Raw genomic sequence first — 24,959 nt, forward strand, 5'->3', positions numbered from 1 at the left:
CCGGCAACCCTTGGCTTGTGGCAGCGTCACTCTAGTCTCCACCTCCAGCCTCACCTGCGTCTCTCCTGTGTGTCTGTGTGCCCTCTGCTCTTCTTACATGGACACCAGTCATTGGACTTAGGGCCCTCTCAAACTCCAGGGCAATCTCACCAGGAGATCCTCAAGTTAATGACATCTACAAAGACTCTAGTTCCAAATAATGTCACATTCACAGGTACCGGGGGTTAGGCCTCGGACGTATCTTTTGGGGGATACATTTCTCCTCACTACAGCCTGCATTTATAAACATATGAGGGCAAAGAAAGGCTGGGCCACCTGTGACCCCTCACCCTTAGATGTCCACCCCTTGGGTGAAGGCTTGTCATCATGTTTTTTATGAACCCAGCACTTACTAAGTGCCAAGCACTGTGCTGCTGAGCCCCTGGCCCGTGTCCCCGGTTTGGCACAAGTGCAGCTAGGACGTCAATTTTCTGCTTTGATATGAACCAGGTGGCACGGGATGTTGCTGCCACTTTTACCCCTCTGCACGCATGAAACTGATGTGCTTGACAAAAAGGAACCCACGCCTGTTACCCAAACAAGAAATCACGGGAATAATCTGCTTCGGAATCGTGATAAATCAGCTGGAGAAGTGTGGGAAGGTGATTTATTATACAGAGTCTAACAGAAAACACCTGCAGAAACACTTCTAAAAACTTCTTAATAAAAACGTTCACAACTCCATGATAATATATTTGAGAACACAGATTTAATGGACAATTTCTAGGCAAATACGAAACGTAAAACTGACCCAAGAAGAAAGAGAACACCTAAACCAGTGGTCCTCACACTTCAGAAGCATCAGAATCCGCTGGGAGGCTGGTTAAACCACAGGTGGCTGAGCCCAGCCCAGAGTTTCTGATTCAAGGGTCTGTGGGCAGACGGGGTGGGGAGGCTTCCAAAAATGTGCATTTCTAACAAGTTCCCAGGTGATAGTAATGCCGTGGGTCTAGGAACCACATTTTGAGAACCAGCGGTCTGAACACTAAGCCCCTTAATAACAAGAATCTATACAGGACACATTCCTTGTAATTGGTTGATTAATAAATGAATGAATGGTTCAATATTAGGAAATTTAATATAACTTATTACCATGATATAGGAGAAAACCCTAGGATCTTTAATGTCTGTAGGGGTTTTGTAGCTGGAAGGGCACTCATACTCCTTAAAATGTAATTTTCAATGTACGTTATAAACAAAACTTAGATAATAATTGTTCTTAAGCAATGTTTACAAGTGAAATTAATTCAACTCCCTTAAATAATTTAAACCATATCTACAAATAAAGTATGACAGGCCATTTTGAAGCCTTCAACCACATAAATGGCAGAAAAAACATTCATAAATAAGATGATTATACAAGTTATTACTGCACTCAGTCCCAGTCTAAATATTAACAGCATGGATTTAATTGACTTCTTCATATGTAATTTAAATCTTGTCAGTATTACAATAATCTTACAAGATGACTTATTTCTCTACCTTCTGAGGTTCAGGACCCAAAGGAAGAAGGGTAAGTGTATCTCAGTCTAGCCAAACCTGCAGGTTCTGGGCAACTGGTCGACCGATTCTTGGCCAGGACGGAGACCAGCTGTGCCTTCGAGGTGGGTAAGGCAGGCTCTGATACCGGCGCAGAGATGATATGAAAGCTTCACCCTGGACGTTGGTTAGATTTTCCATGCCCAGACCTTTCACATAAGTTTGAATTTTCCAAACCCTGATGCTCTTCTCCAGAAGGGTGCATTTCTAACCCCAGTTGGCCTTCATTACACAGCATATGTCCCATCTGGCATGTTAACATGATTGGAAACTTATATATGGTTCACTGACATCTTATCATAGTGAACAGAAATATTCAGAGCTTTCCTCCCAGTCCAGGATCTTGGGTGAAATTAAATTTGACTAACACTGTTCTCTACAAATGATAGATTTTTCTGTTGCATTTTACTACTATTATTCTTAGCAGCCTTAAAGAGGTGATAAGGACAAACTGCTCTGAGACTTTCTTAATTTGCAAGGACACGTCATTCAGATCAAACAGTTTTTTGATCTCCAGTGTTCCCCAAATCCTATTTTAAAAATATGTTTTTTCTCAAATACCATATGATATACCTATAGGTGGAATCTAAAATATGAAACAAATGAACCTATCTACAAAACAGAAACAGACTCACAGACATAGAGAACAGACTTGTGGTTGCCAAGGGGGAGGCAAGTGGGGGAGGGATGGAGTGGGAGTTTGGGGTTAGCAGATGCAAACTGGTATATATATAGAATGGATAAACAACAAGGACCTACTGTATAGCACAGGGAACTATATTCAATATCCTGTGATAAACCATAATGGAAAAGAAGATAAGAATGTATCTATCTATCTGTCTCTCTCTATATATAACTGAGTCAGTTTGCTAAACAGCAGAAATTAACACAACACTGTAAATCAACTACACTTCAGTTTTCAAAAATGTCCTTTCTTATGCTGCTCCCTTGTTCTGAGACATCCTGACTCCTCTCTCTCCATGTCCCAACTCTGCAGCCACAGGCCCTGCACCCCACAAAGAGAAGGACACGGCCTCTCTTATTCACCATTATGTTCCTGGGGTCTAGCCCAGTGCCTGGCACTTAGTAGATGGGAAATATTTTCTGGGTCAATGAACAAGTGACAGAAGTAGTCCTCAAGTTCAAATGGCACTGTGTGCATGAAGCTGGCCCCACCATTGCCAGCTGAAGCATCCGATCTCCTCCCGAGGGCTGCAGGGTATCTTGGCATCTGTCTTTTGCACGTAGCATCTTCAGCCTGCTATCAGGTCTGAGCAAACCCCTGTAAGATCCTCAGAGCTGCGAGGACAAGGGCCACTTTGCCTTTGTGGGTCCCTCATCAAGTGCTTGAGCCTACTAGGTACTCAATAAATGTTAAGTGAATTATGAAGCCACAAGCAGACTTTCTGTACACACTCCCTTATCTCAGGGTCCATCACAGGCGACCAGATGGCAGAAAAGATCTGGAGAAGGGCAGTGTCTCCAGGGGGTCAGGATGTGATCGCAGGCCCTGAGCCCTGAGCCCAGGGGCAGGGCAGGCCCTGATATATCCCTCCAGAAGCACCAGCCAACAGCCGGCAGTAGGATTCCCTCAGAAGGGAGCTCAGAGCATGAAGATAACCAGGAAGACCCCAAATCAGGTACTACCTACAGATCAGAACTTACCGAGTCTGGAACAAGTAATTCTATTAATTCCTCGCAAGCCTTAACACACTGCCCCAACACAACTAAACTCCTACTCTGCAAAGTATTTAGCTCCAAGGTGTATCAGTCAGGTTTTCTGTGTAACAAACAACCACCCAATCTCAGAGGAGTACAGCAATAAGCATTTATCTCTCACCAGCAAGTATGAGGCACGACTGGGCTGCTCTGTTTTGTCCTGGGGTCCTGTTCAGGCTGCTGATCTCGTCTCCGTCTAGAGAGGCAGCCCCCGGGGTGTGATCTCCTGGCAAACGACAGAAGCTCCACGAGGTACAAGGAGAAACACACAACACCCAGCAGGGGCTGGGCTCCGAGCTGGTACGCTGTCACTTCCTTCCAAGTTCCACTGGCCAAAGCATGTCACACGGCCAAGGGCAACATCAAAGGCGGGGAGTGGGGGTGGGTGGAGGATGAGTAAATACCTGCTGATCAGGGATCTAATCTGCTAGGCCACACCTGGGGCTCTGTCTCTGAAAGCAGCAGGCTCTTCTTGTGCGCCCAGCACCAAGGGCCCTTTTATTACTTATAAACAAAATTATAACGCAATACTGGTATCTTAACAAAATATGACACCACCACCGACAATTCTGACTTTGGAGACAGACCAGACCGAGGGGCTTGGCTCCAGGCTCTGGGACCCACCGGCTGCAGTACCCAGGCAAGTCACTGGGCCTCTCCAAACATCCGTTTCAACATCTTTAAAACTGGGGTACCACTAGTACTGACGTCACAGAGTTCTTGTGCACCTGAATGAGACCGTAGATGCAGGGCTGCAGTGCCTGATGCCCAGGAAATCCTTCCCACGTGTTAGCTCTGTGCTCATGCAGATAATCGGTGCTTCTGGGTTTTACTCCAGAAAACCCAGGGATTTTGAGCAATACCCCTCAACAGGCCAGTGCGGGAGGCAGAATGGCTCCCTAAAGAGGTCCACACCCTCATCCCAGGAATCTGTGACTGTGTTACATCACCTGGCAAACAGGATTACATAGATGTAATTAGGGCGGGTCTCAAATACGGAGATTATCCTGGATCATCTGATCACATAAGCTCTTAAAGGCAGAGAACTTTCTCTGGCTGAAGCAAGAGGGATGCAGCAGAAAGGTATTTCAGAGACATGTCAAGCATGAGAAGGATCTGGTGCACGTTGCTGGCTCTGAGATGTAGGGACCCACATGCAAGGACCCAAGAGAGGCCTCTCAGAGTAAAGGGAACTCTCAGTTGACAGCCAGCAAGGGAATGGGACTTCAGTCCTACAACCCCAAGGAACTGAGTTCAGGCAACATCCTGAATGAGCCTGGAAGTGGCTTCTCCCTGGAGCCCCCAGGGAGGAACACGGCCCTGCCAAAACACTGATTTTAGCTTAGCGAGACCCACGTCAGACTTCTGACCTCCAGAAACTGAGATAATAAACCGGTGTTACGTTCAGCTGTTACATCTACGATGATCTGTTACTACAGCAATAGGAAACAAATGCAGCCAACCTCACGCAACTCCTGGAATCACTGAGGATCACCTCTGCCATGAGAGCCAAGCCCTGCGCTACATACTTGATGACACTGGCTCACCCAGAACCCACACTCGTGACTCACGGACGTGTAGCTGTCCTCTTGCAGAGGAAGGAAACCAGCAAATGTTGGAGCCAGGTCTGATGAGTCCTGAAGCCCCTGCTCCTGACCGATGGGCTGCAGAGGACCCACAGCCTCTGGCCCATCACTGCTGCCCAGCGCAGGGGCCTGAGCCTGGCTTCCCAGCAAGGAGAGCCGGGCCTCTCGCTAGTTCCTGGTGGCCTGCCAGCATCACTCAAGCCACCCAAGCCCTGGGCAGGCACTTCAACACGGGCCCCTTGCTCCCCAGGAGCATGTGTTACTGAGTCCTCTGCCAGCCTGCTTCGTGGGCAGGACCCGCTCGTTGTCTGTCTGGCTTTCTGCAGTGGGCAGGGCGGCCTGTGGCATGGGCTAGTACCCAGGAACTATTGGTGGAGTGAATGGTCCCACTCTGGGCAACTTCCTGATGTGTCCCTTTTGCTTCTTGCCTCACAGTTCATCTCTGGATTAGACCCTCCGTGATGGAGCCTGTGCGTTCACTTAACTCTCCAGGAGAAGTCCCAGCAAAGTGGTGCCTGAGATAAATGACACAGGTAACGAGCTGGACTCGGGCCCGGCGTGCAGCTGTCCTCTGAAGCCCAGGGAGAAGGTTCAGAACAAGCAGCAAGTTCATCTCCTGCGGCCGTGCAGGAGCCCCGGCCCCCAGCCCCCAGCCCCACAAGGACCTTCCATTCCAAGCGCTGTGAGCACGCTGGATATTGATTACCTGGGCAGACCCCGACATCCGCTTCGGTTTTTTGTTGCAGTCGCCGGTTGACCTGCTTCTGGGAGGGTGTTCGAATATTCTAATCAGAACAGAGAGATTAGTCAGAGCAGGAGCCCTGATCTCATTCGCCTGGGAGAAGCATGTTTTAGCAGAGACATCACAGTAAACGGCTGACTTTAAATTATATGATGCCTCAAAGTCCCCTTAGCCCAGTCCACGTGCCTTCCTGCTTCCTAGTCTTCAAACCTGTAGGTTGATATATTTCTACCCCCTTCTGAGTTTTGCCAGCTAATGGGAAAGTCTTAATTTCAGGAAACCCTTGAAATTTCTGTTCCCATCCACATTAACACCTTAATGAACAGCACAAGGCCTGTGTGAACGCAGAGGGCAGCCACCCCTGGCTGGGTATCGGGGAGAGAGGCAGAGCTGTGCGCCTTCATCATTCGGGAGCCTGGGGAACAGCACAGACACCTCCAATTACAGCACATCCCGGAGGAGCGGCACAGCCTGTAAGCAAATGCAGGCCAGCCAGGTGTCCGGGGAACCAGAGGACAACCAACCGTGTGACAGTGACAAATGGTGTGTCAATCAGGCCATGCGCTCTCCTTCTCAGACCTGGCTCTCCACTTTGTGGGGGGCTGGGAGTGGGCAGAGCTGCTGAGAGGAAGCGTCTCTCTGGATGAAAGGGTCCCTGCCCGCCTGGGAAGGGCTCCCTAGGTCAGACTCAGCGCTGAGGCCGGGGGAGCGACTCGGCCTTCCTCCCGCTCGGCCTCCCACTCCAGGACCAGGGGCTCCCCCAGTGCACCTTTCCCACCGCAGAGGGGGCATCCAAGACTCCTATCTGCCCATCACAGGGGTGTCCTGAGAACAGATGAGCTGCCTGATGGCGGCAATGCCGAAAGGTGCCGTAAAAGGACAAAGAATTGTTATTAATCAAGCAGACCTGCCTCTCGGGAAGCCACTTTGTTTGCTGAGCTCCAATGAGCACAGAACTTGCTCAACTCTGCGTCAAGAATTGAGACCAACCCACTCACTGTTAAGAGACTGGCAGAGCCTTGAGATAAAGAGGGTTTAACTGGCAAACAGGTTTGCTCTCGGCCTCTGTAACTGGCCCAGGATCAGCCCCAGGAAGCCAAGGGGAGGGCCCAGAGCAGGGCTGTCAATCTCCCAGCCCGGTGCAGGGAGAGAAGGCTTGGAGGGGCCCCAGGGCTCCCCAGCTCCCTGGAGAGAAGGAGAGCGAGGCAGCAGAGGCCTCTGCTACCAGGAATCTGGGTTGCTATGATTTGCATAAATTAGCTTCCAGGTAGCCTTAGGCCAGGTACGCTCTAAAAGTTATCAACTTTAGGGCAGCTCAGGGCAATTGGATCACAGCTGTCTTGGTGGCTCTGTGCCTGGTAAGTGTGGCCCTCCCTGGCTAGGGACGCAGGAAAGCTGGCCTCCCGAGGACCCAGGGCTGGGCCTTCGGGTCTCTATGCTTCCCAGGAGCCAGAGGAGCGCGTGCACCACCCTGCATTCCCCTGGGACCCTCGCCACCGGGGGGGGGGGGGGGGGGGGGGGTGGTTGGCTCTTGCGGGCTCCCTGCTGGGCACTAGATCAGTAGCATTCTCATCTCCATGGCAACCCCAGGAAAGGGGCTCTCCCCGCATCACAGGTGAGAGGACTGGGAACACAGGCACCCGAGGCTGAAACCCAAGGGCGGGGTCTGCCGGCCCCCTGAGAACCGCCTCCCCATTCCTCTCTGGTCCCGGATCACAGCACAGACCTGGAAATTGCAGCAACAGGCCCTTGGGGTCGCGGAGGGGCTATGAAGGCTCCAAAGGCCCCTCCACAGCCCTCCTCCCCCCTGCAGGCCGGGCAGCCCCGCCCCAAGCTCACCTCCGGGGTGGGCGCGCTAACTGTTGTGGGGAAGTGGCCTCTCTCCCTATTTCCTTCACACCATGGAAGCTACAGCAAGTGGGGATGCCAGAACTTTCGGGGAGAGTGGGCAGAGGGGAGCTAGAGGGCTTTGCAGAGGCTCTGCCAGGCTTTCAGGAGTGGAGCTGATGCCTGATGCTGCCTGACAGCCAGGACTGTGGCTCTTGTTCACAAAATGAAAGGACCACAGAATCACGCGCGTGCCAGGGTTCAACCCTCTGTGTGCGAGTGAGATCCGCTCAGGACGCTACCTGGGACTCTCCCCTCTCCCGACACAGCCGCCGGCAGGTTCCTGGGGTGTCCTGGAGTTACCTCGATGCCCTTCTCCCTCGTCCCACACCCGCTCTCTCCCACTCTCTCCATCCGCTGCCCAACCTTGTCCAGGCCATGGTCACAACTCCTGCGCTACCACATCAGCCTCCTAAATCATGCCCCACTGCCCCCGGGCCCTGCCCTCGCCATTCTCCACCCAGCGGCCAGGACGGCCTTTTAAAACTGCTGGGTCATGACTCTCCCCTCTTCAGCAGCCTCCAGCGGGACCTCAACAGAAAGGAACCCAAAACCCCCAAAGCCTGGTCACCTGTCACCCCAGCTGCTCCTAGAACGTGCCAGAAACCAGGGGCTTCACAACTCAGCTCCCCCTGCAGAACCGCCCTTTCCCACGTCTCTGCACAGCTGTCCCCACCTCCCCAAGTCTCTGCACAAGCGTCACCCTCAGCAGTGCCTGCCTGCCACACTGCCGAACACCCCAACAGTGCGCTCCCCACGGGCAATGCCCACACCCGCCTGACTTCCTCTTTCCCTCACGCAAGTGCTGCCAGGGATGCCTGCACGGTGCACGGCTGCCTCCCAGGCTGCCGGGGAGCCGCATGTGGCCAGGCAGGGGTTCCCCCCGACGTGCTCCAAACACCTACAACAGCACCTCAGTAACTGTATGTGGAATGAAGGAAGCAGGGCGTGAGGAATCTAAGATCAAACTTACTTTGCCGGTGTTTGACCTTCTCAAGCACAGCCGATAAGTCAACGAGAGCGGGTGCCGACTTTTTCAGGCACAGGTGCGTTTAGCGCAAGGAGGCGGTGGATTTGCCCAAAGCTCTCTTTTGCTGTGGATTTTACTCCATGTCTGGCCTTTAAACACCAAGTCAGGACAAATCAATAGCGTATCAATTTCTAGTCGCATAAATTGGTTTTAAACAGAGTTTAAGCCCTGATGCCTATTCGCAAAGGCAGGCTTGCAGCGCCTCATGGAGATGTGGATGCTGACGACTCAGCTCCACCAGGCGGTTCCAGCTTCAGATACACATCCAGGTGCCTGCGGCTCAGCCCTGCAGGAAGACGCTTGCACCCCACCTGTCCAAACCCCTCCCACGGCTCCCCTGGCCCATGAGCACCCCTCTCTCCCAGCTGGGGTCCCGAGTGCATCCCCCCTGCTCCCAGACCCCATGAGCCCTCTCTCTCCCCCACCTCCAGGAGATGTCTCTGACCCTGTGAGGTTGCCTTTAGCTCCTTATTAGGAACAAAAGAAGGGAAGGGAGGAGCAAGAAGCATGGGTCCTGGCTACCAGACTGGATCAGGGGAGGGAAAGGCACAGCAAAGGGAGAAGTATATAATTTCTCAGGGGCTTCCCTGGTGGCGCAGTGGTTGAGAGTCTGCCTGCCGATGCAGGGGACACGGGTTCGTGCCCCGGTCCGGGAAGATCCCACATGCTGCGGAGCGGCTGGGCCCGTGAGCCATGGCCGCTGAGCCTGCGCATCCGGAGCCTGTGCTCTGCAACGGGAGAGGCCACAACAGTGAGAGGCCCGCGTACCGCAAAATAAATAAATAAATATAATTTCTCAAAACTTATCTTGCAGGATAATTTTTCGTGGTAGTCTGTATCAGTTTTCTATGGCTGTGGAATAAAATATCACAAGCTTGGGGCTTAAAACAAAAGAAATTCATTCTCTCACGGTTCTAGAAACCGGAGGTCCAAAATCAATGTGTCACTGGGACCACACTCCCTCGGAAGGCTCTCGAAGAGACCCTTGCTTGCCTCTTCCGGCTCCTGGGGGCTCACGGCAATCCTGGGCACCCCTTGGCCTGCGGCCGCATCACTACAGTCTCTGGCTCCACCGTCAAATGGACTTTCCCTCCACGTGTCTGCACCTGTCTCCCCTTCCCTTGTCTTACAAAGACTCATCTTTGGATTAAAGGCCCAAGATCCATACCTTAATTACATTTGCAAAGACCCTTATTACAAATAAGGTCACGGTCTGAGGTTCCAGACAGACATACCTTTGGGGGGCCACGATTCAACCAATTACAGTCCACCCTCTGGCCCCCAAAACTTCACGTCCATCCCATGTGTTGGTTGATGACATGGTTACCTGCTTACTCAGTCCACTGTGGCCCTGTGTCTGCTCTGGGATCACTGAAGAATGAGAGCTAGACCTTCCCCCAGCCTCCATAGCAGGACTTCCCAATGTCCACCACTCTAATGCACCTCTTCCAGGGGCCCAAGGAGGATGGGCCACCCACTCTCTCAAAGCCAGGGGCAACCGTGCATCCAGTCTGGCCAGAGAGATGTGCGCAGACCTGTCCTGTGCTCTTCTCAGCCAAGGCATCTGGTCACCAGTGTTGGACACTCCTGCTCTCGCCTCCCCAGCTGCAGGGACTGAAGCCACTGCAGACGGTGGAGCCTGGGTCCCTGAGTGAGGCCCCACCAATGTCTGATGGAGAAGGAGAGTAAGTGAGGAAGACAAAACCTTTATGGTTTCAAGCCACTGAGATTTAGGGTTGTTTGTTGCCACGGTGCTGCCTGGCCTCACCACATCCCCACAAGAAGACAGCACCTAAGCTGGGATGACCTTGGTTGACTTTCCTTTGTCCCATGGAAGAAGGGACAGGGCTTTTTTCCCCCCAACATCCAGGAGTTTTTGGACCCAAAGACAGATGAACACGTTTGTATACCCACACATACAACTAAGGGGATGTAGGTAAGGATGTATAGATTGTCACGGAACTAACTGGGGGAAGCCTTTGACATGAAGCAGTATGCCTCAGAAATCCTCACTATTCATGTCCTATTTGGGGAAAATGTTCATATCTCCTTCATATTCTAGCTATAGGACATTCACATTGATTTTTTTTTCCCACACAGCAGAGATAAATCCAGAGGAAGCCTTTGCATCTAATAGGACAGGATAACAGCAGACCCTCTGGGGTCAGAGGTCCAAAGGCATTTATGACAGTAACCTCCATCCTTCTTCTCTATATGCAGGATCATTGGCTTCATCAGATTTAATTAATGACCGGGTTTCCTGATGCCTTCACTCTGCCTCAACTTCTCCGTACCCATCCAGACAGATGGGGAGTAAATCTTACTTCACTGTTGCGTTAGTCCATGGCTGTAAATGTGCCGTATTAATTAACTCTGGTTTCTAACACCCAGACTGCTAACCGCAGAATGAAAAGTTTGGAGAGCTGTCTCCATCAGCTACATCACTTGGTCACAGGGTCGGCACCCTAGAGGAGTGTCTTTATTAACGTGGGAAGCACACACGTTTCACATAACAGCCCCTTGCACTTACAAAGAACTCTACAGCACACTGTGGGAAGCAGGATTCAAAAGACATCCCCTCCAGATTTCCGCCCCCTGGTTTCCCCATCAAGCACTAATCTAGACACGGCCGTCTGTACTCACTTCCTGGGGCCACCATAACAAATTACCGCAAACTGGGAGGTTTCTTAATATGTGAGAAATGTCTTAACACAAAAGAACTTTATTGTCTCACAGTTCCAGAAGCTGGACGTCAAAATAAGGGTGTCCGCAGGACCACGCCCCCTCTGAAGGCTCTGAGGAGTAACCTCTCCTGGCCTCTTCCAGCTTCTGGCGGCTCCTGGGCTTGTAGGCGCATCACTCCGGTCTCCGGCTCCATCCTCACAGTGCTGTCTTCTCCAGTCTCTGTGTCTCCTCTATTCTGCTGGTGAGGACACCAGTCACTGGACTCAGGGTCCTTCCTGATCCAGCCTGGTCTTGATCCTCAACCATTTAGAGCTGCAATGACCCTATTTCCACAGTCACATTCTGACGCTTTGGTGGACATGAATTTTGAAGAGACACTATTCACCCCACTATAACTGGGAAGGAACTTTACAGATGGAACTACGGTTCCCCACCAGCCGACTTTACAACAGGGAGCGCGTCCGGGATTATCCAGGTGGGTCCAGTGCTGTCACGCGAGCCCTTAAAGGCAGGAAAAGAGCAGAGGGTGGGCACAGATGGTGGGAGCAGGCCCCCCACCCTGCTGGCTCTGAAGATGGGGGAAGGGGGCCACGAGCCAAGGAGCCTCTAGAACCTGAGGCCCACCCTCCACCTTCAGCCAGCATGGAAACGGGATCTCAGTCCTACAACCACACGGAACTGCACTCTGCCGACACCTGAATGAGCAGAAGCGATTTATCCCAGAACCTCCAGCAGGGAACCCAACCCTGCCAACACTCTGACTTCACCCTGTGAGACGCCCAGCAAAACACCAGCTCTCCCAGAGGCCTGCAGCGGGGCCCCTCCCACCGATGGGCACAGAACCTTGCAAAGAGAAGGAAGACCTGCCCCCTTCTGGGGAGTCAGGTGGTTCATTTCCAAGCTCAGGAGTGCGTGTGGGTGCGGCGGACCCCACAGGAAGCCCCTGCCCACAGCCGAGCTCCTGCTCTGAGCACCTCCCAGCCCGGGCTTGCTGGCCTTCCTGACAGGGTTATGACCCTACAGTGCAGATGAGAAGGCTGAGGTCGAGGGCACAGTGACCTGCTCACCATGACAGGACAAGTAAGGGGCAGCGGCTTCAAACGGGCATCAGATTCAGCTGCTGCTCCGGGCCCAGCACTGGTAAAGCCCCCAGGAGATTCGGGGCTGGCCTTGGGAAGTATTTTAATAAGCTTTGGGAGTGTAGCTGAAATTCCCATTTCCTTTAAAATCAGAAGTAAAAACAGCTGTTTGGGTCACTCACTTATTAATTCAACAACAATTTGTTGAGTACCTATGATGTGCCAAACCAGAACTGCTTTCATGCTGAATCGAACTGATACCAAAACAGCCGTGGCATTTGTCCCAAATGGGCCAGATTCTGAGTCAGACCGCCTGGTGCCCCTGTAGCCTCCCTCGATGGAGACCAGACATGAATCTACACATCTGAGGGGATGGGCTGGGGGCGTCCAGTGGGGACTGGGGGGCAGGTGGGCAAGGAAGTGTCCCATGCAGGACGGGGACAGGTCTCCCTGGGCCCAGGCACTCCTGGCCCAGCTCAGGGCCTGTGTGTGTGTGGCGCAGCCTGCAGGGGGGCCATGGCTTCCAGAAGACACGGTAGAGTTGGCGGGACAGTGAGGGGATGCCCAGTGGAGGGTCCCTGGTGGCTGTACTTGGGCCACTGGTAATCAGGGTCCCAACAGCATGAAGGCCCCTGGAGGGGAGTCTGGGTCCTGGCGGTAATGACCTGGCTGGGAGCAGGGAAGCAGCCAGCCTCGGCGGCCAAGAGACCCAGCCCCGTGCCTGGGATTTCACATGGATTCAAGAACGGTTAACGTGCTCCACCTCTGGGGCAAATGCTAACTTTAAAGGCTACATTTTTCTAAATGCAAAGCAACCTTTCACGTCCCCTCCTAAGCCAGAGGTTGTGGGTTCGAGTCCAATCTGAGGTGTGCGGTTTCACCATCAGCCAACACGGCGGGAACGAGGGCAGAGTGACCCATCCTGCCCGGTGCCGCTCAACACGGCCAGAGAAGATCAAGGGCTTCCCGAGACACCAGGACAGGGACCAACTTTAAATTTTAACTAAATCCAAGATCTGATAAAGCTAGAAGTCAAATAAGCCATAGTTTTGAAAAAGCAAGTGCTAAGACCGAGAGTGGGGCGTGAGGTGCACCCTCCCCCACTGGACCCAGGTAAGAACAATCTCACACCCACGAGAGGGGCCACACACGCTGGGACCCTCCCTCCTCCTTTGTTTCCGCTGCTATGAAAGGGGGTCCAGATCCCTGAGGGCGATTAGGAGCCCCAGAAAGCACAGGTGCCCGGCCGGCTCTGAGCACCTCAGGGAGACAGCACCAAAGGAGCCCCGAGGCCAGAGGACACCCGGGGGGACACCCAGGAGGGGTACAAATGGCCTCAAGGGAGGGTTTTCTCCAAACGGGGCGGAAGTACCAGCTGAACGTAAGATTGGGGAAAAGACAGTTGATCAAATGGTCCGGAAGCCTTTGCAATTCCTTCAACCTCGCCCTTAGGCCACCACTTCTTCATTTTTAGAAGAGGAGACGGGGGTCTTCCGGTGCCCCAGGTGTCCCAGCCCTGTCTCCCTCTGCAGGGAGCTCACCTGTACTGCAGTGTAACGGACAGGAAACACATGCAACGTGCAACCAAACTGGAGGCCGCTTCACCCGCTCTGTGAGCCTCACTGCTTCAGAGAGAAAGTCCACAGGGAAGGGTCTGGAGGACATGGTGACACAAAGGGAGGCCTAAGTCACTCAGTACGAGACGTCAGCCGACACGGGGGGGGGGCCTAGGCGGACAGCTGACAAGGTTGGAAAGGAGGATGGGACCAGCAATTCCTTCAGTGAAGGGCCGGATAGTATCTTCAGCTTTGCAGGCGATGGGGTCTCTGCTGCGGCTTCTCGACTCTGCCCAGCATCACAAAAGCAGACTAGACACAAATGAACAGTGTGTATGACTGTGTTCTGAAGTTTTTATCTGAAAACAGGCATCAAGGCCGATTTGACCTGCAGGTCCTGGTGTGTCGACCCTGCCTTCCAGAGATGGGGAGGGATGCTGGGTTTTGACCACACAGGGATGGGGCGCGTGTCTGTGTCTGTGTCTGTGTGTGTGTGCACTGGGGTGGGAGGTGTCAGCAATTTCATTTGAAATTTAAAGAACAGGGTCCCTCTGCTGATGTCTGGATGAAAAGAGCCAAGGGTAAGTCTTGAAGCAAATGGATTCCCCCAAATACTCTCCTCCAAGGTCGTATCTAGAAAATGTCATTCTCATCTTCTCTCGTCTGTCGGTTCTGTTTTTCACATCTAAGTGTGTGAAGCATGAACTCAACCAGCGTTTCTTGTGTCACTTCTGGGCACTGCAGTGAGCAGGACAGACTAGGTCTTGGCCTCCAGACTCCAAGTTCTAGGGCCCACATTCTAGGACAAGGGCGGACCTGGCGCAGCCCCAGAGCACCTGCTGTGCAAGATCAGGTTGACCTGCAAGGTCGGGGAGCAGCCCTTCCCCAGGGGCACTTGAACCGGCCATTTCTGGCCAAAGTGTCACCAGCAGCTGGGAATGCACAGCCTGGCCTGGGCTCCAGGTGCCCTGCCCAAGACTGCTGTGGTGTAATAAAAACTAGACCTGGTCTTTGCACAGAGCTTCAAAATCACTCGGAGTTTCGTGAGTGTCGGGGTGTCTTTTTTATGCTAATGAGGCAACTCCTGGAGAGGAGGGATGGAGCTCCAGGATGGGGCTGGTCTCCAGAAAAGGAACCACCAGGGGATTCGAGGGCTGGAACTTTAAGCTGCCTGGCCTTCAGGGACAGAGCGGGCTGGAGGTTGAGTTCAATCACATGGCCAGTGATGGAAACGTCCACGCCTACAGAATGACACCCCAGTAAGCACTGGTCCATGAGGTTGGGAGCTTCCTGGTTGACAATCATGTGGATACACCAGAGGATGATGCACTCCAGCTCCCCGGGGACAATGGCCCCTGCACTTGGGACCCTTCCAAACCTCACCTATGTACCTCTTCATCAGCCGATCGTTTGCACCCTTCGTAATAAAATGGTCGTGGTAAGTAAAGCATTTCCTGAGCTCTGTGAGTCACTCCAGTGAACTACTGAACCTGACAGGGGCTACAGGAACCCCTGGATCTGTACCCAAGTCAGACAGGAGTGTGGGTGGCCTGGGGACCCCCGAATGAGGTGTGGGCAACCTTGTGGGACCCCGCCCTTTAACCTGTGGCATCTCCACCTCAGGTGGTCAATGTCAGAATGAAATCGCACTGAAAGACTCCAGTTGGTGTCAGAACTGCTGCAGAAGGAGCACAGCAGAGGTGACGTCACAGCAGGTGGGCAGGTCCCCCCACCTCTCCCTCTCTACCTCTTCACTCTCAGTCACTACCCAACCTCCCCTTAGAGATGGCTGCTACGTCCAGGGCCCAAGTCTCCTCCTTCAAGCATGGGGCGTGGAGGGGAATCTGCCACAGAATCAGGATTCTTTGAAGGTATCTACCTTCAGGCATTAAAGGTCCAGTGAAATAAAGGATCAAAGCTTCATTTCCATGATCAAAGGATAACAGAGCAAAGGAGACCCAATTCTATTGTCAAAGTGACAAAAGACATTAATCATATATCTGCGAGATATCAGCCAGGGGCGGGGGAACTCCACGTGGGAACCATGCATGCTTTCCTCTCCAGCCCAGGAGGTTTTCCAGTAGTTATTCCTGAAATCTGTTAATTAAACCTAATTAGTTCCATCAAGCTTGAGTAGCCATGCCTCAGAATTCTCAGAGTTAGCCTAAGGGCTAGAGAGCACACTACTTTATGGAACCTCACCTCCACGGCGAGAGAGATTCCTGGCTTTCTGAAGGAGCAATCCAAGCACACCTGCAGGACGCGGGATGAAAGATGAGCGAGGGGACCTCGCCAGGACCGCACGCCTCACCGCCACTGCGGCCCCACCACCCACTTGGCAAGCCACTGAGCCGCTCCTGGAAAGAGATCCAGACCAAGAAAAACATCTACTCTTGTGAAAGTGTCGAGGTTCTGCAAGGGCAGAAGGGCCTGGCGCTGCTAACCAAGGGTGTCCCTCGAGCTCCTGGATGGAGGAACAGTGAATAAATAACTGCAGAACCAGGGCAGGTCACGTGGTCTGCTTTGAGCCCAACACCACCTCTCATTTTCCACATTTTCTGTTTTCCCATTGCAAACTGTTCTCCATGTCATTGATTTTACAGACTGTTAAGTACGCAATTAGTCTAAATAACACACATTCCACTGTATTCCAAGTCACATATTAACTACCAACCTGCATTAATATTAATTAAAGCAAATATAGGGATGGGGCCTTCAATCAACCGGAAACTACACTCTTCACAAACTAAAACAGCAGGTTCTCCCAAAACCTGGAGTGGTTGGAGGAACAAAATGGTGGCCACACACCATGATTTCCACTGGAACATGAAAATCAAAGTTTCCAGAGTTTCTATAAACCTACTGATCGGAAAAGTATTTGCAGAATCTGAAAGAATGTAGAAATTGACAGATCAGTTTTTAAAGTTCCTGGCGTTAATCACTTAATCAAAATAATAATGTGACCACAGGAGCCCCAAATCAATAATCATTTGCACCTGACTCTTTGTTCACTTCTGTATAATAAAACCATCCGGGCTAGGTCTTTTCCCAAAATGTTTTAATTATAAATTAATCCTTAGTTGTAAAAAAAAATAGTTTTTTAAAATAGGTTTTTGTACTGTCATAATGAAATTTGTTTTCCAGAAAAATTCTTTTATTTTTCAGATAAAAATCCTAAATACCTTTTGCTTAAACTCTGCCATAATATTAGAGAAAAGTAAGTAAGTGAGTTTTGTGAGTTATTCACAAGGACCACGACCCAAAGCAGCCGGCTAGGAGGGGAGGGGTAGCCCCCCAAAGATGGGAAAGGGCCAGTTCTCGAAACAGAAAACCCCGAGGAGCCCAGGCCATGACCAGGCCGGAGGGTTCCTGGGCAGAGAAGCTGCACAAAGCCGGGGACATCTGGGCCGCTCCAGCCCTGAATGGCCGTCACAGAGCAGGTGAGCACGAGGGACGCGGGGGTCAGGGTGGATGCGACCCCCGTCCAGGTTCCCTGCAGGACAGCCTCCCTCTCCCCTGAGCCTCCCCGGCCCCGGGCAGGGGGGACGGCTCACTTCAGCACTCAACCTAACTCAATTCTCTCCTTCCTGCCGGAACTGTCAACTGAAGAATGTCCCTCCATTAGATGATTTTTCAGGCGCCATTAATTCTGTGACTGGGTTTCACTCTCCAGCTGCAGCACCAGCTGATGTTCTCTGCCATGGGCAAGGCCGGGATGGAGCAGAGGAATGAGACTGGAACGCACTGCGATCGTGCCCATCCCTGCACGTGTGCCGGGGCCTCCGCTCTGCACAGGGCAGCGTCGGGCCAGGAAGGCAAAACAGCCCACACACTGGGGCTGGGCTTGGGGCATGCCACTGGTTGCCTGGAAAAGGCCAACAGCTCGCGGATTTACGGTGGGGACCAGACACAGCGGGGAGCATCACGGCCAAGGGATAGATACCCCACCAGCGACACTCACTGAGCAACTGCTGCACCCTCAGACTCTGGGCATTGCTGCAACAGGCCCAGCTCCCTGCCCAAGCCGGCAGGACAAGTTCACTGCTAGAAACACATACACACACACACACACACACACGCACGCACGCACGCAAGCTTGTGCAGTAGCCAAGTGTCCAGTCTCCGAGCAGATCCAGACCACATCTCAAGGGGACCAGGCAGACTGGGACAGGCCAGGTACCTGGGCCCTGAGGGGTCCAGACCTCAGGTCCCACGAGTCAGGGTGGAGGGACCAGACGCGGTTAACCGGTGGGAAGAGAGAATCGTCGGTGAGAACCTCCCATCGCTCGGGCTTCCCTGGTGGCGCAGTAGTTGAGAATCTGCCTGTCAATGCAGGGGACACGGGTTCGAGCCCTGGTCTGGGAAGAGCCCACATGCCGCAGAGCAACTGGGCCCTTGAGCCACAACTACTGAGCCTGCGTGTCTGGAGCCTGTGCTCTGCAACAAGAGAGGCTGCGATAGTGAGAGGCCTGCGCACCGCGATGAAGAGTGGCCCCCACTTGCCGCAACTAGAGAAAGCCCACGCACGAAACGAAGACCCAACACAGCCAAAAATAAATTAAAAAAAAAAAAGAAAAGGTACTTTCTCACTTGTTGGTTCAATAACATTACTCTGAAGGTTCAGATGAAATGGACATATTTTTTCAGAAATACAGCCTCGGTGGCATGCCCTGAGACCCATGTGTCAACATAGAAAAGGTCAGCAAATTTAAAACACACACTTTTGTTTAAAAAAAAAAAAAACTACGTTTAAGTTTGACAAATCTTTTAACCACAAAATAGTTTCATAATCACATTCCATTTCATGAGTGTTATAAAGTTTCTAATATTTTCCAAAGCTCTTAATTTTATAAAATTAATCATATTATTGATTTTCTGTGGCACTTTTTACACCGCTAACCTCAACTTTTTTGCTGCACCATTCTGCAGAGGATGGACAGCCCATGGTTCCCAGTCTCTGTAACTTTGCCCGAGAATCCTTTGCTTATTTCTAGTCCAAGCTTCCACTCCATCTGGGGCTATACTTACACTGAGTTTACTAAGACATTGTCTTGTTAAAAAGCTGCTTACTCAATACCTTCTCCTAGACATCTTTTTTTTAATTGACTCAAGAGAAAGGGTTCTTCATGTATTTCCAAATTTAAACCGATTGTAGCAAATATCGTAAGTCAGGATGTGTAAGAATCATCTGTTTTAGGCCCCTGCATAGCACACCTCCACAGAACGTGGAATCTGTGCAAATTCCTGTTTCTTTAAATCAGTGTCTTCTCTGCACCTTCCAACCATCTTTGCTACAGAGAGTGCATTTCGATTTGTCCCCCTAGATGCCTCCATTACTGAATCCCATCAAACATGTAAAGGAAAATAGCACAGACCATGCAAAGAATTTGAGAAAATAGAAAAGAAGACCACCTCTCAAACCATTTTGTGAAATTAGCAATACCCTGATACCAAAACCAAACAAACGACATTAGAAAAAAGAGAAAAAGTGCAAACGGATATCACCCGTGACAAAGAGATGCAAAATTCCTTGGCAGAGAAAATCTACTTCAAGTCAAAATGAACTAACAGGGCCCGGATTTATTCACCTGCCTGAAACAACTTTAAAAAAATAAAAACAGAATACAAGAAACAATGATACACAAGACACTAGGCATTAAATCAGACAGTAAGAGGGACTTCCCTGGTGGTCCAGTGGTTGGGACTTCGCCTTCCAATGCAGGGGGTGCGTGTTTGATCCCTGGTCCGGGGAGCTAAGATTCCACATGCCTCGTGGCCAAAAAGCCAAAACATAGAACAGAAGAAATACTGAAACAAATTCAATAAAGACTTTAAAAATGGTCCACATCAAAAAAAAAACTTTAAAAAAATTAGACAATAAGAAAACTAACCCACAGAGACAAGAAGTAAATGAGGTAAGCCCTATGATTGCCCCCGCTTACTTCTTGGAGGAAGTTTCCAGGTCGCAGGAAAGGAAAAGGAAACCCAGTAAGAGCAAGGGGGTCTCCCCAAGGAGGTCTGTGAGTCATTCTAGTGAATTATTGAACCTGAGGGGAAATCATGGGGACTCCAAAACTTGTAGTCAGCCAAGCAAAAGTGTGGGTGACCTGGGCACCCCATGGCAGCTGGTGTCTGAAATGGAGACAGTCTTTTAGAGACTGAGCCCAACCTGTGTGGTCTGATACTAACTCTTAGTGTCAGAACTTAACTGAATTGTTGGACAGCAAGTTGGCGTCAGAAGTGGTATCGGAAAAAAAGACCACACAAATGTCAAGGTAATAAATAGAAAAAGGAAAGTTTATTTCAATAAATGATGCGGGGGGGGGGGACAGATATTCATATAGAAAAAAATAAATAAACCTCAACCCCTATCTCAGAGCATTAACAAAAATTATCTAAAAGTAGCTCATAAGGGACCTATGCTTCCAGGAGAATGGAGGAGACACAGTTTTCCTTGGTCCTCCTACTGAGTACAGTAAAACCCTGAGTAAAAACCCTGGACATAATGTATAAAACTAGTATAAGAAGACTCTGAAAGGTGGAAAGAAGAATTCAGACCAGCTAGGGATCTTGGGACCCAAGGAATGACATGGTGGTGAGTCCTCTGGGTTTCCTTTTGGCTACATACATCCCAGACTTAAAGCTGGCAAAGCCAGCAACCTGGAAATGCCAATGTGTACAGACCAAGAAGGCGCCCACAAAGGTCTACTGTCTCTATACAAAGGACCAAAACAGGAGTAGCCTAGCAGCACAGAAAAATCTAGACAATAACAGCTCTACTCCAATCAAACACCACAGGAGAAAGTTTGACCCCAGACTCATATACACCAGCAAAGGCCAAATGGGGACCCTGAACTTTGACCCTTGTGATTCTGTGAAAATTCATCCAAAAACTCCCCTGGGGTGGTGTCAGAGACAGAACTTTCTTTCCCACCAGCTAGAAAGGAGGCATCTCCCTACCCCTGCAGTGTCAGTGGAGACCATGCAGGGAGCCTAGACTTGCATCCCACTGAGAAGTGAGGTGCCCCTCCTTCTCCCCTCTGAGGCGGGGTCTCTGGAGGCTTGGTGGAGGGTCAGGACTTCCACCACTACACAGCAGTAACAAGGCCATCCCTGCCACAGTAGCAAGGTGCCTCCACCTCTTGGATGTCAACGGAGGCCAAGTAAAGGACCTGGATGTCTACATCAACCTGACAGTAATAAGGCAGCACCCCTCCCTTACCCTGTTGGATGGAGTAGGGCTTTTTCTTTAAAAGACTGTTAAAACAGAAAGTTTAATAAGATACAAAGACTCATAACACAAAACAAAAAATGTCCACATTTCAATAGAAAACCTCTCTTCCTAAGAAACAGGAAAATCTCAAACTTCATTTTATGAAGGCAGCATTACCCCAGTATCAAAACCAGACCAAAAAAATACAAAAAAAGAAACTTATAAATGACTATTCCTCAAGAATATAAATACAAACTCCTTAAAAATGTCATCAAATAGTATTCAGCTATATTATAAAAATAATTATTCACATGACCAAATGGGGTTTATTTGAGGGATGCAGGCTGGTTCAATATTTGAAAATCAATCAATGTAATTCACCATGTTAACCAGCTAAAGAAGAAAATTCTCATGACCATATAAATCAATACAGAAAAAAAACTGATAAAATCCAACATCTGTTTATGGTCTTTAAAAAACTCACATAAATAGGAATAGAGGAGAGTTTCCTCAAGTTGATAAAGAGTATTTACAAAAAGCCTACAGTTAACATCATCACTAATAATGAAAGTCTGAACACTTTCCCACTAAGATGGGGGAGGAGACAGGGATGTCTGTTCTCACCACTCTTATTCAACATAGTGCTGGAAATTTTAGCCAGTGTTATAAGAGAAGGAAATAAATGCATCCAGACTGAAAAGAAAAATAAATAAATAAAACTACCCCTATTTGTAGATAACATGATCATCTCCATAGAAGTTCCCAAGGAATATACAAAAAAAAAAAAAAAAAAGACCTCTCAGAGCTAATAAGTGGGTTCCACAACAGTACAGTATGTAAGATAAACATTCAAAATTTAATTTATTTCTATATAGTAGCAATGAATATGTGGAAATCAAAATTAAAAATACAGGTCACTTATAATTTCTCAAAAAATAAAATTAGATGTAAATCTAACCAAACATGTACAGGACCTGTATGATGAAAATTACACAAAGTTGTAAATCAAAGATTTAAATAAATGTAGAGACATACCATGTTCATGGATTGGAAGACTCAACATAATAATGATGTCAATTCTTTTCAAACTGATATACACGTTTAATGTAATTCCCATCATAATCCCAGCAAGAGATTTTTATAAATAGAGACAAGATTACTCTAAAATTTATATGGAAAGGCAAAGGAACTTGAATAGCTAAAACAGTTTTGACTAAGTAGACTAAGGTGGGATGGATCAGTCTACCTGATTTCAAGACTTACTATATAGGTACAAGTAATCAAGACTGTGTAGTACTGGCAGAAAGACACATAGACAGTGGAACAGAACAAAGAGCCCAGAAATAGACTCACACAAATATGCCAAACTGATTTTCGACAAATATGCAAAAACAATTCAATGAAGGAAAGACAGTCTTTTCAACAAATGGTGCTGGTACATGAATTGGACATCCATAGGCAAAAAACAGAGAGAGAAGGACTTCACCCTGTGCCTTGTGCCTTATACAAAAATTAACTGCAAGTAGATCACAGACAAAGGTAAAATATAAAACTATAAAAATTTTAGGAAATAAAACATAAGAGAAAACCTTCATGATCTAGGACTAAGCAAAGAGTTCTTAGACTTGATACCAAAAATACAATCATCAAAGGAAAAATTGATAAAATGGACTTCATCAAAATTAAAACTGCTGCTCGCAAAAGACTCTTAACAGGATGAAAAGACAAGCTATAGACAGGAGAAAATATTTGTAAACCACATATTTGAGAAGGACTAATATATCTAGAATATATAAAAAACTGTCAAACTCAACAATAAAAAAAAAAATCTAATTAGAAAATGAGCAAAAGACATGAAGACACATTTCACCAAAGAGGATATACAGATGGCAAACAAGTACATGAAAAGATGCTCAATATCATTAGCCACGAGAGGAATACAAATTAAAACCACAATTTGATATCACTACACATCTACTGGAATGGCTAAAATTAAAAATAGCGACAACACCAAATGCTGGCTGGAATTCAGAGAAACTAGATGACTGTAAAATGGTACAGCCACTCTGGCAGACATTTTAGCAGTTTCCACAAAAACTGTATGTCCATGAACACTAAACAGATGATGCAGCAGTTGAACTCCTGGCCACTATCCCAGAGACATGGAGACACGTTCAGACGGAAACCTGTGTGTGGATATTTATAGCATCTTTATTCATAACAGACAAAACTGGAAACAACTCAGCCTGTCCTTCAGGACGTGAATGGTTAAAAAAACCGTGGTCTTATCCGTACGGACTACTGCTTAGCAATACAAAGGAACAACCTACTGAGACACGCTACAACCTGCATGAATCTCCAGAAAATTATGCTCAGCGAAAAAAGCCAGAGTCCCAAACGACTTCGTAATATATGATTCCATCTACAGAGTATTCTTCAAATGACAAAACTATAGGATTTGACAGCAGATGGAGGGGTTGCCAGGGGTTAAGGAGGGCAATTAGTGTGGTTATAAAAAAGGCACCACGTGGGGTCCTTGGGGGGTGGAATGTTCTGTACTTACTGTGTCAGTGGCAGGATCCTGGCTGTGATATGGCTCTATAGTTTTACAAGATGTTACCATTGGGCAAAGGTACGTGGAACCGTGCCAGACCTCTCTGCACTATTTCTTAGAACTTCATGTGAATCTACAATGACCTCAAAGTCAAGAAAGTGATTAAACAAAAACAAAGACTTCTTCGCCCACAATCATAACAGGGCCAGGGAAGCCAAAAAAAAACAAAGACTTCGCCTTAAAAAAAAAATTGACGGCAGAGGAACCATGGTTATTATTGTAAACTATTGTTGCACATAGTGGAGCTCTGACAACACCCCAGGTTACACACACTGTCACAGAGTGACACAATAACAGTATTTATAAAAAGAGGAGCAGAGAATAATTAAAATTTGTGTCTCTTTCCCAATCTACCCTGCCTGGAGCAAATTATTACTTATTTTTTTTTCTTTTTTTATAAATCCTGTAATTATGTTGAAAACAGAAGAATCTTATTACTTTTCTCTATGTTAAAGCACTACTTTATTTAATGCCAATATGCAAAATATCCCAGAATTTCTGTGACTCTGCCTTGGAAATCTTTATGTTTTAATAAACCAGGAAACTCAAAAACTAAATGAAATAAAAAGATTATAGTCCTAAATGTAAAAGCCAGAACTATGAAGCTTCTAGAAGAAAACCTACGAGAAAATCTTTTGAGACCTTGGAAGAGGCAAAGTTTTCTTAGACAGGACCCATGCTTTCTGCATCAGCCCAAAAGGAAATGAATATTGAACTATATCTGAAATAAAACTTTAGTTTTTAGAAAGACACACCGCATCTGAAAAGCCTTGCAATCTTGGGAGTGATAAGTCTTTCTGTATGTCGAGATGACTGGGGGCTGGGGGCTCCTGGATGGGGACTGGTTGCCATGAGAACCAACTAGGTGATTAGAAGGTTGGAGCTTTCAACCCCACCCCCTCCCTACTTGGCCAGGAGGGGAAGGGGGCGGGATGTGGTGGTGGGGGGGGGGCTGGAGTTGAATTAGTCACCGAAAGCCAATGATTTGGTCAATCGTGATGAAGCCTCCATAAAAACCCAAAAGGACCGGCTTCAGAGACCTTCCAGGTTGGTGAACACGCGGAGGTGCTGGGAGGGTGGTGGCCTGGAGGGGGCCTGGACTCGCCCCACCCCTGCCCCCTGCCTCGCCCTGTGCACCTCTTCCATCTGGCTGTTCCCGAGGTGCATCTATGTATAACAAACCCGTAATCGAGTAAGCTGCTTTCCAAGATCAGCAAATCACTCTAGCAGAAGGGGCTTCAGGGAACCTCTCATCTACAGCCAGTCGTCG

At 49.0% G+C, this 24,959-nt stretch overlaps 1 long non-coding RNA gene across 1 annotated transcript in view; it reads right to left on the reverse strand.

Moving 5' to 3' along the window:
* Positions 1-24,959, reverse strand: part of LOC141276725 (uncharacterized) — a 406,019-nt gene that overhangs the window by 353,354 nt on the left and 27,706 nt on the right. The gene's annotated exons all lie outside the window — the stretch shown is intronic.

The sequence above is a fragment of the Tursiops truncatus genome, chromosome 16 (genome assembly GCF_011762595.2).
Source record: "Tursiops truncatus isolate mTurTru1 chromosome 16, mTurTru1.mat.Y, whole genome shotgun sequence".
NCBI lineage: Eukaryota > Metazoa > Chordata > Mammalia > Artiodactyla > Delphinidae > Tursiops > Tursiops truncatus.